General features: G+C 46.2%; 1 long non-coding RNA gene across 1 annotated transcript; it reads left to right on the forward strand.

The window, feature by feature from the left end:
• Window positions 1–462: 462 nt before the first annotated feature.
• LOC122391693 lies at window positions 463–3,953 on the forward strand. Its single transcript, XR_006258402.1, has 3 exons — window positions 463–794; window positions 971–1,043; window positions 1,688–3,953. It is a non-coding gene; the product is annotated as an uncharacterized LOC122391693 (long non-coding RNA).
• The last annotated feature ends 14,619 nt before the right edge of the window (window positions 3,954–18,572 follow it).

Consider the following 18,572-nt stretch of genomic DNA (forward strand, 5'->3'; position numbering starts at 1 on the left):
TCACAGTCGTCGAAATCGAAAAATCATAAGCTTGAAATCCGCGGACTTGACATATTATATTTTATCGACGATTCGTTTCGACTTGCTGTCATGTCAGCTAATCATCCTTCTTCTCCTATTTTCACAGGTGCATTACCTGTCATCTTTACCGTCGATACCGTGAAGATTTTACCGTCGATCACGGAGCACCCATTGCGGGCCGTTGCTGGCACTTTTTTATTTGTCACTAGCTATTAGTTATCTGCAGATATACATTAGCCACCTGTACACCGCTTACATAGCTCTCATCATCTAGTTCTACGTATGTGTGTGTTTGTTTTAATTGTATTGCCGATGAATTCGGTAGACATGCTCCGCCCGAAACATGTACCACATGATGCAGTTCACTGAATGTAGCAGTTAATCACTCGTAAAAAGCGGTCATGTTTTCGTATAGTGTAGGTATGCATCTATGTAGCATGTGTTCACACTCATGAGCGATCCACACATGATATTGCATTTCCTGTTCAGTTATATTTTTAGCACTGGAACACGATGCTCATACACTGTGTTGTTATCTTTCTTTTTTCGCCTGCTCCTTCCTCCAACTTGTGTCTTTGAGTATTTCAGTCACATGCTCAAACGTTCTTAAATGCTCTCGCCATCGGTTTACGGATGCGTTGAAAACGGACATGTGATGACCAAATTTAACAATATGCGGACAATGGATCGACTTCTTGAAGCCTGTGGACGTGATACACCTTCTCCATCACCATCAAGAGATCAACATTTTCGAAGACACTTGCGTACGGCTGGTATGTATTCATATTTGAATGTCCATTGTCAACACGTTGCAGAATGCTTTACATTTGTGTGATCATTTACTGTCCTCATTCCTACACAATGCCAACATGTTTGTCATCGTCTTCATGTACCTATCAATTGGGATTGATGTTTGCGTTTACTGACAGACACTTGTCAACATTTTCAGCAGTGTCCGGCGCAATGCTGAATGCGACCTGTTATCTGTTGGATCTACTCTGTGAGCCCGAACCCCAGTGCAAGTGAGTTGTTTGTTACACCAGTGCCGGAGCACTCTGTAATATGTGCAAGAGCCTGTGACTTTGTTTGCTTGGCTAACTAAACGCATACCTACGGAAAATCATTCCAACGTTGCTTTGGTTTTCAGTTGAGATGTCAATCGGATACCAACTTTTTGGTATACCGATACCAAACCGATACCAACTCGGTATTTGGTATTTCAATCCTAATGTGTTTGGTATTTTGTTGGTATCATGAACCCTCGCTAATGTCTAAGAGGCTAAGAAATCGGTAAAAAGTTGGTTTTTTCCTCATGTTCCCAAGTTGGTTTGGTTTCGGTATATTTCTCCACGGTTTTGGTTGGTATTTGGTTTGGTATCGGTATTCCGATTTTCCGTAATTGACATCACTAGTTTTCAGTGTTTTACTGTATTTTTAAAGCAGTGCCTACACATATCAATCAAATATATCCCGCGCACCGACGGGGGGGGGCGGATTTCCGCCCCCCCTGAGGTTTTCCCACTATCTACGGTTTTCAGGTTTTCAGGAAAACCGTGCGCAGGATATTCTAAATGCCTTAATATGGTCCATTCCATAACCATCTAACCGAATTCCCGAATTCCCGATATTCGAACAGAATTTCGCAAACCTTCTCCCTTTCTGGCAGTGGCACTGTTCGACTATAGCGCTGGACGTCGTCTACTTTTTGCTAGAGGGAAAGGTCATCATCCGTCCATGAACTTCGGGCTGCTCACAGCTATATTGCCTTGGCAAGTTCTTTGAGCACTCAATACTGGACTTGGGCTGCGAAAGCTAATGACAATTTGGGGAGCTTGATATTGCAATGGCTATGACGTGAAGGCTCAATATGACGAACAGCTGGACTATTCACCATTGTCAACGCTTATGATAGCTAAATATCATTGTGCTTGGTGTACATTCACGTCTCGTTTCCTTGCTCCATTTGTACCTCACCGGTCGTCCGTCCCCACAGGCCTCGGCTGCAGCACAAGCCACATTCATCGGCCCAATCATCAGTTATTCATCCTGCAAGTTTTAAGTCACTTCGTTGTGACCCGGACATCGTCATCTTTCAACGAGTTCAAATGATTATTTCATTCATCATCGTCGATCAGACTCATCATGTAAAGACACTTCCATAATGCTAGCCGCCATCTACGTTTGTGCAGGAAGCAAATATCAGGTTGTTATTAGCTGCGGGCTACTCAGTACCGACTGAACTACTGGCAGTAGTGTGCGAGCACCTAATACTTGTATTGTGATACCAAAGCTAAAACGGATGATAGCTTAGCGCATAGGGCCCTACCGCTTTCCACACACACACACAAACAAAACTTGACTTTGGGCATTAGCACCATGGCAGGATAAACAGGCAGTTTCGCTGTTTTTCACTGCTTTCATTGGCAGGTGTTACTGCTCATTCCCGTTTTATGTGATGTTAGAACAGCCCTTCACCATAGTCCTGTTTTCTCCTTTGCCGTTTTCCATAGACATCAGATGCGACATGCACTCCAACGATCGGTCAGGCGCATCACCGTCAATCCGGTCGCCTGTTAAGCAGTTCGTAATCACCGTCAGTCTTCGACATCTGTCAACACACTTATCCACATTATCGCCTTACTTTTGATCTTATCAATATGCAAGAATGAGTGCAAAATGCATTCCAATATTGCATCAGTTGATGTTGTATCGCAATGACACCGCGTCCTCACCTCACATCTGTTGTGCATACTTGATCACGAATGCCAGTTATACGCAGATTCACATGGTGAAGTTTTACTCCGTTGACGTTTTCTTTCCATTCTTGTAGTCGATCAAGAGGGATTACAGTTGCACATGCGGCCTTACACATGCGTCCTTACATGTTAGCTGATTGATATGTTGGACACACTGGTTCCTGTGACTCCAAGTAGTTCTGCATTGGTATTGCTTCACTTTATATGTTCTACCCAAAGATCGTTTCTAGTTTTGTCTTAGCTTGCAGCTGTATGCCATGAACATACAGGGTACTGCGCATCTTTACCGTGACATTCCTGTAGTTTCGTCACTTTCGCGGATGATTAGGACCATGAGCTCAGTTGCAGATGCGTCCAGCAGCCACCGACATTTCTACACTTTAAATTCCTAGTCTCGGATCTTATCCACATACCAACATGATTTGAACATTTCACACGTTTAGTGATGAAATGAGCAGGTATCATCTACTACATTATATTTTCATGTAAAGCACACTCCAGTCTGTGAAAAAAAGAAAACCATTAGGAGCAACAATCATGCCTTAGACAGTATAGTTGCCATAGATATTACGTTGTGCAGCGGGCAGGCCGGTGCACGAAATGGCGAGTGTGAATGCAGGAATGCGTGTGAAAAACTGCCTAGGTGTGGAGTGGCTGGTTTGTCTTCCGTTACATCGTAACGGGCTCTTGACGTAGTCTTTTTTTAGTAACACCAATCATCTTTCGAACTTGAATTAACGTAATTGAAAGATGGCTATCACATTTGGAGCCAACTTATTTGCTAATTGCGTCAAGGGCGGGCAGCGCGGTGCGTGGATGCCTTTTGGTAAAGCTCACGTCCTAATATACTATCCTGCCCTTACCAAGCGTGCATCCATGTTTCCTCCATCCGGCTCCTCGTGCCGCTGCCTGGAATATTAGCCTACGGCTAATATACCAAGAGATGGAAAACTTTTCGTTGGTATGGAATATGGATGCCTCGTGGTTCAACTGGTGATGTTCAAAACAACTGTACCGTGTGTCAGGTAGGTCTTACTTACTCACTTTCCGCTTCATTTTTTTTCTCGGCCGCGTAGGAAATATGATTTGACGGTAATCGTGGCGCTTTTGTTTCAGTGGCTGAATGACAGCGACATCTATAACTCAGGCTGCACTCAGAGCCCGAGTCTGAGTTTGGCTAAAAAAAATCGCCCATAAAAAATTCGCCCATCGCCCGCCCGCCGCGATGCGGGTGATTTTGTTTTTGCGTCGTTTTCGGTAAAAGGTTTATTTTCGGTTGGCGGCGGCCGGGCGCATTTTTGCGGTTTTTGCGTTTGACGGCGGGCGGCCGTTTTTTGCGGCGTTTTGCGGTTGGCGGCGTAGAGTGCAGTGCACGTCAGTTCGTAGAACACGCACTCCGATCTGCACGTGCAAGGCTCATCCTCTCGTTTGGCGGCGGGTGTTTTTGCGGCGTTAAAGGTGCTTGCTCAAACAACCTGCGGTCCCGCGATGCGGAGCCCAGCATCGCAGATGCTGTAACCGCAGGTTGTTTCTTCATTGACAAACACTATTCGTTAGAATTGTGTTTTTCTATTGAAAAACAACCGGAGCGGTCCTTCTCCGGGCTATGTTTAGCATGGCTGGCCGCGAATTGGGGCAACTTGATTGGGGCCTAAACTTGTGGCTCGATTTTCGTAAAAATTTCAGGGTATGGGCTCCCGCAGGCGATCTACCTGATGGCACCGGTCGCTACTCGCTTAAAACCTCGTGGCACGTGGCACGTGCGTTTCAATTTTCGCCCATGTTAAGTCAATGGGGTTTTGGACACTTTTTGCGCGATCGCAAATAGCGGAAAAAATCGCCGATCAAGGTATGGTTTGCTGCACACCATTTCATGACCGACACGTTCAGGTACACGCCCGTGTGCGCCGTATACCCGTCAGAATTCGTTAACTTGAGTTGCACGAGTTTGAAGTTGAACTTTTTTCGCTCCCCATGTTAAGTCTATGGACGTTTTTGCAGAGACATTTTCATTCGTTCATTGCACAAAATTATATGATACGATTTTGTTTAAACTTTCAGGACCTGTTGAGAAACGACCATAGAACATGTTGTTATGCTTCGTTAAGATGTCAGAATTCGTTGTTTTGGGGTAATCGGCACGTGCATTTTCCCATAGGGTTAACATGGGGTAAAATTAGAAATTCGATTTGCGAAAAATTTCGTCAATCATATTTGCTGATATTTTTAGGGTCGGATCTCGGGCTAGCACCCCAACTGACGGTGGTGATTACTTAAAATATAATTGACAAAATTTCGGGTAATCGTCACAAACAGTTACCCCATGTTGAGCCTATGGCGATTTCGAAAAATTATTTTCAAATCGATTTGGTCAAAAATTTCCACGTTAGATTTTGAAAATGTTCCAATATGTTGTGCCCCGGGGTGTCGGCTACCACATGGTATGGGTCAGATATGGGGCGATTGAAAAGCACGTGCCACGTGCAAACGTGTTTGATGGGGTAACCTCCGGGAAAATCCGACATTGGCCTACTCGGGGTCCTATGGCGTGGAAACCACTCCACCTAGCGACACCAAATCAGTACAGCCGATGAGCAGATGAGTCCAGCTTGTTGCACCACTGCACTATGGGTCCGATGCAGGAATTAGCACGCCAAAAATGATAACTGCCATTTAATGGCTGCTTTTACACCAGAGATGAAAGCCAGAACATCCGAAATGGATTTTGCGTGATTTCTAAACATGAAGGTACCGTGTGACATGTGATATGTGACGTGTGTACCTATATAGTAGTGCTGGACGTTTTTATGTCAACCGTTTTCAGGTTGCAGGCTCTGGCCTCTGACAGACAAAATGTCAGCTGAGTCCAATTTTGGTTTCTTGACAGAAAGCGATCTTCATTGCGATGAGCGGCTATCCATTTTTCCTTTAACCCGCGCCCCGCTGGGCTATTCAGCCATACCTACGCGCCCTGCTGGGGGGGGGGGGGGGGGCTTCCGAACCGATGGTCGTAGAAAGACGGGGAAAACGGCAATCGAAAGCTCTCAACAAGGCGGATCTTAAGAGCCCAAATTTTTTTTGCTTAAGTAGGTCAGAGGTCAGGTCAAGGTCAGGTCAAGGGTACAAAATACAAGTTTCTACAGTATCGGCCTTGCACCGTAGTTGCCGAAGAATGGACTGAGACTGATTGCCCAAAACGTGTTCTTAGACTACCAAGACAATATTCGTTGCACACAATGTCATTCAAAGGTCAAGGCCAAGGTCAGGTCAGGTCAGGTCAGGTCACCAAAAACAAAATATAGAAAAGGGCATGTGTGACACATGTTTTATGGGTCATTTTACTCATGGAATTCAATAGGCACACTCAATAAGTGATATGGACCACCTCTGGATGAATTTCAGGTCGAGGTCAGGTCAAGGTCAGGTCAAGTGAGGTCAAATTAAGTTGGTTGTGTTAAGGCCTAAAAAGGTGTCTATTCGATGCAGTTTTTCACGGCGAATCGAATGATGCTATTTTTGTTTCCGTGCGAGTTCTAGAACTTCCAAAAATATCATTTTTCAAATTTTTTGTGTGTCGTTAAGTCATAAAATTTTGAATAAATCCCACATTTTTTAACCGATTCTTCTAAAAATTGGTATGTAGGTGCACATAGACCACTTCTTTGACATATATTCCGGTTTTTTCGATAAGCTCAAAATTTTGGATTTTATAAATATTTTCCCAAAAAAGTCAGTTTTTTGGAAAAATTTTGGCCAAAATCCAAAATTTTCAAAAAAAAAAACGAGATAGCCATTTGATAGACAAAGTAGAATCACGTATAAACTTTTTTTTTGTTACGTCTTGATTCCTTTAAAAATGAAGATGTTAGCGGCGTTTGAAATTTTGCCGTTTTTGAGGCGAAAATGGCGAACATGACGTCACTAAAACGTCAATTTCTCAAACATTTTCCGACGAATTTCGCTCAAATTTTCAGGGAACGTGTCAAATTGATGTATGATAAGGTACTGAAAGTTTGACGTGGCTGGCGTAACGCGTTTAGAAGTTATTGGCGAAAAACGGGAGGGGGGCAGATTCTGCCCCCCCCCCCCAGCGGGGCGCGGGTTAACTTGTTAAGCAGCTTTCCCAGTGCTCGAATGTCATCAGTCGTCAATTGAACATTCAAAATACGAGCAATGCTAGCTGAAAAATCCTCTACTTGAACCGGCCCTACACCATCTGGACTGGTCAAGACGATGTCAAGAATGGCTTTGTAAGCAATACACATTGCTTATCTGCCTGTTTTGCTAGTGATGGAACGACAAGAATATACGTGCGCTCGCTACAATCAAGCTCAAACTACCCCGGCCACGTGGGTACAGTGGGCCGGGCACGCGGTCAAACCGCCTGAGGGCCAGGTCGCCAGACTAGTGCCGGAATGTCCGGAATTCGGACCGCTAACCCGAAAGAACTGCCATTTTTTTTGCAAAGCCATCAGTTATGAGTTTCTGTCATACATTAGTCGTATCCACCAATACCCTGGTCTTTTTGCCTTTGTGACCCTGCCGCAGCGCTCGCCGGTATGTCACAGCCGCAGCTAAGCGCAGTGACATCATTGGAAAAAGCTTCATAACTTGCTTCGTCGCAGGTGGACGCAGCTAAATGACCTTGTTTCTGGTCAGGCAAGTATTGGGGAGCAAGGTAATACCAAAAATACCGGGGGGCATTGGGGGGCATTTAGTATTGCTCTGTATTTGTAAGTCTCTTGAAGCATTGCACACACATCTGTGACATGGATATTTAAATTATCTGTGACAATAAAAAAACAATGACACAGCTGACTTTTTTTGCATTCATCACATTGTCCAAGCTTCAAATTATTGGTTTTGACCAAATATTTCCGTTTAACTATTATTTAGAACCGCCTATACTCAAATAATTCCAACATCCCTTTTCTCTCGGACGTGGACAAGGCAATGGCGTTCCATGATATGTGTCAGTTTGCGATGAAATATTGGGTACATGTGACATTTTTGGCAAAAGTTACTGCTGTGTTCGCAAAATATGGACATTTTTACGTTATTTGCGTCACACTTCAAGCCATTTTGAGAAAGTCACCTAAATCATTTTTGGCGTGCTAAATCGTGCATCGGACCCATAGTGCACTGGTCGCGTGGCGCACGTGCTATTGCACGTGCCGTGGCACGGGGTCAATTTTTGTGCTTAAATATACTAGCATTGTGAAATGCAAGGAGTGGGGGAAAGAGCCGTCAGGCCGTCAGTTTTTATGATAGGGTCGATCTGAAAACGGGTTTAGGCACAGAATGAAGGGGGCTAAAAAACTGCTATCTCGGATTTTTTTTTTAAATGAAAAATTTAAAATTCTGGGGAAATTATATATTTGAAAGGTGAAATTTCCCTAAATTTTCCCGTTTTTCGAGTTTAGCCGTCCACTGTTCAGAGACGGTGACACCGGCCGGGGTCATCTTTTACATGCTGATGGCCACGTCGATGGGTCATCACGTGGCGTGAACGGTGAAGCTATCAAAGGTCCGGCACGTGCCACGTGGCCACGTGTTTGAGTCGCGTACCTCCCAGATTATCGTGTGTTTGCCGATTTGTGGCCTTATAGCACGAAAACAGCGCAAGCCAGAAACACTGAAATGGTGCAATCAGTGAGGGGACAAGTCCTGCTTACACCACCGGCGGTCACGTGGCACACGTGCAAATTTGGGCACCTCCGTTGCGGAGATATTTTATAGTGAAATATTCAAATGAACATAACTTTGTCAGTTTAAGTCCAATTGAGCTAGACTTTGGTGGGTGGATAAAATTGTTAAGCGACAGGAACGAATGCGCCACGTTTGTTGCAGTGCGCCACGTTTGTCTCAAAGCGCGTTTTTCACAATTAAAGCGGTTTTCACAATTAAAGTCCCAACCTTCGGATCCGCAGTGCTGTTCGATAAGCGCTGCCCGGGCCTATGTATTTTCATGTGCCACGGTTGGGGTGCAGCTGCACGTGCGCACGTGTAGGGGTCGCTTCAAGATAGCACACCGACTCCGGTCTGCACGTGCAAGGCTCATCCTCCCGTTTGGCGGAGGGCGTTTTTGCTGCGTTTACAAAGGTGCTTGCTCAAACAACCTGCGGTCCCGCGATGCGGAGCCCAGCATCGCATAACCGCAGGTTGTTTCTTCATTGACAAACACTATTCGTTAGAATTGTGTTTTTCTATTGAAAAACAACCGGAGCGGTCCTTCTCCGGGCTATGTTTTGCATGGTTGGCAGCGAATCAGTACAACTTGATTGGGGCCTAAACGAATCGCTCAATCTTCGTAAAAAGTTCAGGGTATGAGCTCCCGCAGGCGATCTACCTGATGGCACCGGTCGCTACTCGCTCAGAATTCTTTTGCGCGTGGCACGTGCGATTCCATTTTCCCCATGTTAAGTCAACGGGGTTTTGGACACTTTTTGCGCGATCGCGAATAGCGGAAAAAATCGCCGATCAAGGTAGGGTTTGCTGCACCCCATTTTATGACCGACACGTTCAGGTACACGCCCGTGGGCGCCGTATACCCGTCAGAATTCGTTAACTTGAGTTGCACGAGTTTGAAGTTGAACTTTTTTTGCTCCCCATGCTAAGTCAATGGACGTTTTTGCAGAGACATTTTCATTCGTTCATTGCACAAAATTATATGATACGATTTTGTTTAAACTTTCAGGACCTGTTGAGAAACGACCATAGAACATGTTGTTATGCTTCGTTATGAAATATAATGGCCCGTTTTGGGGTAATCGGCACGTGCATTTTCCCATAGGGTTAACATGGGAAAAAAATAAAATGCGATTTGCGAAAAATTTCGTCAATTATATTTGCTGATATTTTTAGGGTCGGATCTCGGGCTGGCACCCCAACTGACGGTGGTAACTACTTAAAATATAATTGACAAAATTTCGGGTAATCGTCACAAACAGTTACCCCATGTTGAGCCTATGGCGATTTCGAAAAATTATTTTCAAATCGATTTTGTCAAAAATTTCCACGTTAGATTTTGAAAATGTTCCAATATGTTGTGCCCCAGGGTGTCGGCTACCACATGGTATGGGTCAGATATGGGGCGATTGAAAAGCACGTGCCACGTGCAAACGTGTTTGATGGGGTAACCTCCGGGAAAATCCGACATTGGCCTACTCGGGGTCCTCTGGCGTGGAAACGACTTCAACTAGCGACACCAAATCAGTGCAGCCGGTGAGCAGATGAGTCCAGCTTGTCGCACTAGTGGTCACGTGTCGCACGTGCTATTGCACGTGCCGTGGCAGGGGGTCAATTTTGGTGCTTAAATATACTAGCATTGTGAAATGCAAGGAGTGGGGGAAATAGCCGTCAGGCCGTCAGTTTTTATGATAGGGTCGATCTGAAAACGGGTTTAGGCACAGAATGAAGACGTCTAAAAAACTGCTATCTCGGATTTTTTGTAAAATGAAAAATTTAAAATTCTGGGGAAGTTATATATTCGAAAGGTGAAATTTCCCTAAATTTTCCCGTTTTTCGAGTTTAGCCGTCCACTGTTCGGAGACGGTGACACCGGCCGGGGTCATCTTTTACATGCTGATGGCCACGTCGATGGGTCATCACGTGGCGTGAACGGTGAAGCTATCAGAGGTCCGGCACGTGCCACGTGGCCACGTGTTTGAGTCCCGTACCTCCCAGATTATCGTGTGTTTGCCGATTTGTGGCCTTATAGCACGAAAACAGCACAAGCCAGGAACACTGAAATGGTGCAATCAGTGAGCGGACAAGTCCTGCTTACACCACCGGCGGTCACGTGGCACACGTGCAAATTTGTGCACCTCCGTTGCGGAGATATTTTATAGTGAAATATTGAAATAAACATAACTTTGTCAGTTTAAGTCCAATTGGGCTAGATTTTAGTGGGTGGATAAAATTGTTAAGCGACAGGAACGAATGCGCCACGTTTGTTGCAGTGCGCCACGTTTGTCTCAAAGCGCCATTTTTGCCGCAAATCACAGAATGTGCCTAACTTTATCGAACATGGGACGATTAGGATGCGCTTTGATTGAGGGATGGCTGCTTAAACGGCAGATATGAATTCACCACACTTGCCGCAAGGCGCCATATTTGTCTTAATGCGTCAGTGTTTAGTTTAACGGACGGCGTGCGTTTTTTTGCGGCAGTGTTTGTAGCACACCGACTCCCGTGTGCACGTGCAAGGCTCATCCCCTCGTTTGGCGGCGGGCGTTTTTGCTGCGTTTTCAAAGGTGCTTGCTCAAACAACCTGCGGTCCCGCGATGCGGAGCCCAGCATCGCAGATGCTGGTAACCGAAGGTTTGTTGTCAATAGTTAAAACACTATTCTTTAACCGCAGGTTGTTTGAAAAGACAAACACTATTCGTTAGAATTGTGTTTTTCTATTGAAAAACAACCGGAGCGGTCCTTCTCCGGGCTATGTTTTGCATGGTTGGCCTGAGATTGGGGCAACTTGATTGGGGCCTAAACTTGTGGCTCGATTTTCGTAAAAATTTCAGTGTATGGGCTCCCGCAGGCGATCTACTTGATGGCACCGGTCGCTACTCGCTTAAAACCTCGTGGCACGTGGCACGTGCGTTTCAATTTTCGCCCATGTTAAGTCAATGGGGTTTTGGACACTTTTTGCGCCATCGGGAATGGCGGAAAAACGAGCCAAGAAAGGGGTGGTTTTCATCCCAGCATATTCTTTAACCGCAGGTTGTTTGAAAAGACAAACACTATTCGTTAGAATTGTGTTTTTCTATTGAAAAACAACCGGAGCGGTCCTTCTCCGGGCTATGTTTTGCATGGTTGGCCTGAGATTGGGGCAACTTGATTGGGGCCTAAACTTGTGGCTCGATTTTCGTAAAAATTTCAGTGTATGGGCTCCCGCAGGCGATCTACTTGATGGCACCGGTCGCTACTCGCTTAAAACCTCGTGGCACGTGGCACGTGCGTTTCAATTTTCGCCCATGTTAAGTCAATGGGGTTTTGGACACTTTTTGCGCCATCGGGAATGGCGGAAAAACGAGCCAAGAAAGGGGTGGTTTTCATCCCAGCATTTTATGGCAAACACGTTTGGGTACACGCTAGTGTGCGCCGTATACCCCTCAGAATTTCGTAACGTGCCTTTGCACGAGGTCAAAGTTGAACTTTTTTCGCTCCCCATGTTAAGTCAATGGACGTTTTTGCAGAGACATTTTCATTCGTTCATTGCACAAAATTATATGATACGATTTTGTTTAAACTTTCAGGACCTGTTGAGAAACGACCATAGAACATGTTGTTATGCTTCGTTATGAAATATAATGGCCCGTTTTGGGGTAATCGGCACGTGCATTTCCCATAGGGTTAACATGGGAAAAAATTAAAATGCGATTTGCGAAAAATTTCGTCAATTATATTTCCTGATATTTTTAGGGTCGGATCTCGGGCTGGCACCCCAACTGACGGTGGTAATTACTTAAAATATAATTGACAAAATTTCGGGTAATCGTCACGAACACTTACCCCATGTTGAGCCTATGGCGATTTCGAAAAATTATTTTCAAATCGATTTTGTCAAAAATTTCCACGTTAGATTTTGAAAATGTTCCCATATGTTGTGCCCCAGGGTGTCGGCTACCACATGGTATGGGTCAGATATGGGGCGATTGAAAAGCACGTGTCACGTGCAAACGTGTTTGATGGGGTAACCTCCGGGAAAATCCGACATTGGCCTACTCGGGGTCCTCTGGCGTGGAAACGACTTCAACTAGCGACACCAAATCAGTGCAGCCGGTGAGCAGATGAGTCCAGCTTGTCGCACTAGTGGTCACGTGTCGCACGTGCTATTGCACGTGCCGTGGCACGGGGTCAATTTTGGTACTTAAATATACTAGCATTGTGAAATGCAAGGAGTGGGGGAAATAGCCGTCAGGCCGTCAGTTTTTATGATAGGGTCGATCTGAAAACGGGTTTAGGCACAGAATGAAGGGGTCTAAAAAACTGCTATCTCGGATTTTTTGTAAAATAAAAAATTTAAAATTCTGGGGAAGTTATATATTCGAAAGGTGAAATTTCCCTAAATTTTCCCGTTTTTCGAGTTTAGCCGTCCACTGTTCAGAGACGGTGACACCGGCCGGGGTCATCTTTTACATGCTGATGGCCACGTCGATGGGTCATCACGTGGCGTGAACGGTGAAGCTATCAGAGGTCCGGCACGTGCCACGTGGCCACGTGTTTGAGTCGCGTACCTCCCAGATTATCGTGTGTTTGCCGATTTGTGGCCTTATAGCACGAAAACAGCACAAGCCAGGAACACTGAAATGGTGCAATCAGTGAGCGGACAAGTCCTGCTTACACCACCGGCGGTCACGTGGCACACGTGCAAATTTGGGCACCTCCGTTGCGGAGATATTTTATAGTGAAATATTCAAATGAACATAACTTTGTCAGTTTAAGTCCAATTGGGCTAGATTTTGGTGGGTGGATAAAATTGTTAAGCGACAGGAACGAATGCGCCACGTTTGTCGCAGTGCGCCACGTTTGTCTCAAAGCGCCATTTTTGCCGCAAATCACAGAATGTGCCTAACTTTATCGAACATGGGACGATTAGGATGCGCTTTGATTGAGGGATGGCTGCTTAAACGGCAGATATGAATGCACCACACTTGCCGCAAGGCGCCATATTTGTCTTAATGCGTCAGTGTTTAGTTTAACGGACGGCGTGCGTTTTTTTTGCGGCAGTGTTTGTAGCACACTGACTCCCGTGTGCACGTGCAAGGCTCATCCCCTCGTTTGGCGGCGGGCGTTTTTGCTGCGTTTTCAAAGGTGCTTGCTCAAACAACCTGCGGTCCCGCGATGCGGAGCCCAGCATCGCAGATGCTGGTAACCGCAGGTTGTTTGAAAAGACAAACACTATTCGTTAGAATTGTGTTTTTCTATTGAAAAACAACCGGAGCGGTCGTTCTCCGGGCTATGTTTTGCAAGTCTGGCCGCGAATCAGTACAACTTGGTCGCAGCCTAGACGAATCGCTCAATCTTCGTAAAAATTTCAGTGTATGGGCTCTCGGGGGCGATCTACCTGATGGCATTAGTCGCTACTCGCTTAAAATCTCGTGGCACGTGGCACGTGCGATTCCATTTTCCCATAGTAAGTCAATGGGGTTTTGGGGCACTTTTTGCGCGATCGCGAATAGCGGGAAAACGAGCCAAGGAAGAGGTGGTTTTCTTCCCAGCATTTTATGGGAAACACGTTCCGGTACACGCCAGTATGCGCCGTATACCCCTCAGAAGTTCGTAACGTGTCCTTGCTCGAGGTCAAAGTTGAACTTTTTTCGCTCCCCATGTTAAGTCAATGGGCGTTTTTGCAGAGACATTTTCATTCGTTCATTGTACAAAATTATATGATACGATTTTGACCAAACTTTCAACACTTATTCAGAATAGGCCGCAGTACATGCCGTTATGCTTCGTTAAGCTGTCAGAATTCGTTTGTTCTTTTTAAGCTCGTTTAAAAATGAAAAATTTTAACATGGAAAGTCAATGGGAGTGTCTTTGCTGCTTAATAACTTTGTACGTTAAACATATATTTAAGTGAAAATTTGATAGGTTATACAACTTTTGATGCTCTTTCCAATGATATATAGAGCGTTATTGCACCCTGTGCCGTTTTTGAGTAATTTGGTAAAAAAGCACGACTTTACCGAGATTTGAGCTCAGACCTATATATGGCCTTGGCTCAGACAGTATACGAACAGGTGACGAGGATACCTCCCATAGAAGGATGCGACACGATTTTACTGCTAAATAGCGGCCGGCCGCCGTGGGTACGTTTTTGTACGACTTATATCTCGGCAACCACTGGGCTGATACGACGTGCTGTTTTTTGTGTGGGGTAGCTTTTTCCCTTCTTTCACATAGTGTGCTACTCTCGATGCATATGGGTGACCCCTAACGCACGTTCCACGTGCAAAGCCAAGAGGTGCCTGTTTTGTAATAAGCGCAATAGCTCGCGGTAATTACTGGGCCGATTGCGCTAAAACTTGGCATGGAGGTAGACACTTTCCAGGCGATGCATTTCCATGTGTCTTGGTAGGGGTGCAACTGCACGTGCGCACGTGCAGGGTGACGCTTCCAGATCTCGAGAACGGCTGGACCGATTGTGTTCAAATTTGGCATAACGCTTGATACCGATCAGTAGGTTGCAGTCATTTAGTATGCATTTCCATGTGCCACGATTGGGGTGCAACTGCACGTGCGCACGTGCAGGGTGACGCTTCCAGATCTCGAGAACGGCCGGGCCAAATGTTCTCAGATTTGGCACACCGCTAGAGATCGCGTAGTAGGGTGTCTTGCACAGGTCTGCTGGGCCCCAGGTTGCACGTGCGCACGTGCAGGGTGACGCTTCCAGATCTCAGGAACGGCTGGGCCGATTGCATTCAAATTCGGCACACCTTTAGAGACCGGTTAGTAGGGTGCTGTGCACAAGTCAGTTAGTATGTATACTCATGTGTCTCGGTTGGGGTGCAACTGCACGTGCGCACGTGTAGGGGTCGCTTCCAGATCTTGAAAACGGCTGGGCTGATTGAGCTTAAATTCGGTACACCGCTAGAGACCGGCAACTAGAGTGCCGTCCACAAGTCATTTGGGACCCAGCTTGCACGTGCGCACGTGCAGGGTGAGGCTTTCAGATCTCAGAAACGGCTGGGCTGATTGCATTCAAATTCGGCACACCTTTAGCGGCGTTACAGAGGTGCTTGCTCAAACAACCTGCGGTCCCGCGATGCGGAGCCAGCATCGCAGATGCTGGTAACCGCAGGTTGTTTGAAAAGACAAACACTATTCGTTAGAATTGTGTTTTTCTATTGAAAAACAACCGGAGCGGTCGTTCTCCGGGGTATGTTTTGCAAGTCTGGCAGCGAATCGAGACATCTTGAGTCTGGCCTAAACGAATCGCTCAATCTTCGTAAAAATTTCAGGGTATGGGCTCCCGGAGGCGATCTACCTGATGGCACCGGTCGCTACTCGCTCAGAATTCTTTTGCTCGTGGCACGTGCGATTCCATTTTCCCCATGTTAAGTCAACGGGGTTTTGGACACTTTTTGCGCGATCGCGAATGGCGGGAAAACGAGCCAAGGAAGAGGTGGTTTTCTTCCCAGCATTTTATGGCAAACACGTTTGGGTACACGCCAGTGTGCGCTGTATACCCCTCAGAATCTCGGAACGTGTCTTTGCACGAGGTCAAAGTTGGAATTTTGCTGTGTCCCATGTTAAGTCAATGGACGGCGATGTCGAGACTTTGCAGAGACATTTTCATTCGATCTTTGTACAAAATTTTAGAGATAGATTTCGCCCAAACTCTTATATCTTGTAGAGAAAGGAGCATAGTACATGCTGGTATGCTTCGTTAAGCTGGCAGAAATCGTTTTTTTCTAATAAAGTTCGTTTGAAAATGAAAATTTTTAACATGGAAAGTCAATGGGAGCGTCTTTGTTGCTCAATATTTTTTTTACGTTGCAGATGTATCAAAGTGAAAAGTTAATAAAATATACAACTTTCGATGCTCTTTCCAACAATGTATAAAACGTCACTGCACGATGTGCCGTTTTTAAGAAAAGCTGTAAAAAATCAGGGCTCGACTGTGACTTGAACCCAACCACATTAGAGTATACGAACAGGTGACGGGGATACCTCCCGTGTGCGGATGCGACACTGATTATTGCTAAATATTAGCAGTCGGCCGCCTTGGGGGCGCTTTGCAAAGCTTCTATCTCCACAACTGCTTGACCGATTCACTCACGGTCTTTTGTGTGGGATAGCCTCTTCCTTTCTTACACGTAGTGTGCTATTCTCGATGCGTATGGGTGACCCCTAATGCACGTGCCACGTGCAAAACGATAAGGTGTCAGTTCGGTAACAAGTCTAATAACTCTGTAGTTATTTTGCCGATTGCGCTGATACTTGGCATGGATGTAGGCAACCGCCGGGCAATGCATTTCCATGTGTCACGGTTGGGGTGCAGCTGCACGTGCGCACGGGCAGGGTGACGATTCCAGATCTCGAGAACGGCTGGGCCGATTGTGATCAAAGTTGGCACACCGTTAGGGATCGGCGAGTAGGGTGCCGTGCACAAGTCAGATGGGACCCATTTGGCACGTGCGCACGTGCAGGCTGACGCTTCCAGATCTCAAGAACGGCTGGGCCGACTGTGCTCAAATTTGGCATACCGCTTGATACCGATCAGCAGGCGCCGTCCACCAGTCATTTAGTATGTATTTCCATGCGCCACGATTGGGGTGCAACTGCACGTGCGCACGTGCAGGGCGACGCTTCCAGATCTCGAGAACGGGCGGGCCTATTGTGCTCAGATTTGGCACACCGCTAGAGACCGGCGAATAGAGTGCCGTGCACAAGTCAATTGGGAAAACACTATTAAATGAATGAAATGATAAAATTTGATACATGATGCTGGCTCACATCAATGCGGAGCCAGCATCTGCGATGCTGGCTCCGCATCGCGGGACCGCAGGTTGTTTGAGCAAGCACCTCTGTAACGCCGCTAAAGGTGTGCCGAATTTGAATGCAATCAGCCCAGCCGTTTCTGAGATCTGAAAGCCTCACCCTGCACGTGCGCACGTGCAAGCTGGGTCCCAAATGACTTGTGGACGGCACTCTAGTTGCCGGTCTCTAGCGGTGTACCGAATTTAAGCTCAATCAGCCCAGCCGTTTTCAAGATCTGGAAGCGACCCCTACACGTGCGCACGTGCAGTTGCACCCCAACCGAGACACATGAGTATACATACTAACTGACTTGTGCACAGCACCCTACTAACCGGTCTCTAAAGGTGTGCCGAATTTGAATGCAATCGGCCCAGCCGTTCCTGAGATCTGGAAGCGTCACCCTGCACGTGCGCACGTGCAACCTGGGGCCCAGCAGACCTGTGCAAGACACCCTACTACGCGATCTCTAGCGGTGTGCCAAATCTGAGAACATTTGGCCCGGCCGTTCTCGAGATCTGGAAGCGTCACCCTGCACGTGCGCACGTGCAGTTGCACCCCAATCGTGGCACATGGAAATGCATACTAAATGACTGCAACCTACTGATCGGTATCAAGCGTTATGCCAAATTTGAACACAATCGGTCCAGCCGTTCTCGAGATCTGGAAGCGTCACCCTGCACGTGCGCACGTGCAGTTGCACCCCTACCAAGACACATGGAAATGCATCGCCTGGAAAGTGTCTACCTCCATGCCAAGTTTTAGCGCAATCGGCCCAGTAATTACCGCGAGCTATTGCGCTTATTACAAAACAGGCACCTCTTGGCTTTGCACGTGGAACGTGCGTTAGGGGTCACCCATATGCATCGAGAGTAGCACACTATGTGAAAGAAGGGAAAAAGCTACCCCACACAAAAAAACAGCACGTCGTATCAGCCCAGTGGTTGCCGAGATATAAGTCGTACAAAAACGTACCCACGGCGGCCGGCCGCTATTTAGCAGTAAAATCGTGTCGCATCCTTCTATGGGAGGTATCCTCGTCACCTGTTCGTATACTGTCTGAGCCAAGGCCATATATAGGTCTGAGCTCAAATCTCGGTAAAGTCGTGCTTTTTTACCAAATTACTCAAAAACGGCACAGGGTGCAATAACGCTCTATATCATTGGAAAGAGCATCAAAAGTTGTATAACCTATCAAATTTTCACTTAAATATATGTTTAACGTACAAAGTTATTAAGCAGCAAAGACACTCCCATTGACTTTCCATGTTAAAATTTTTCATTTTTAAACGAGCTTAAAAAGAACAAACG

This window comes from Amphibalanus amphitrite, unplaced genomic scaffold (genome assembly GCF_019059575.1).
Source record: "Amphibalanus amphitrite isolate SeventyFive unplaced genomic scaffold, NRLGWU_Aamphi_draft 000449F_arrow, whole genome shotgun sequence".
NCBI classification, from domain to species: Eukaryota; Metazoa; Arthropoda; class Thecostraca; order Balanomorpha; family Balanidae; genus Amphibalanus; species Amphibalanus amphitrite.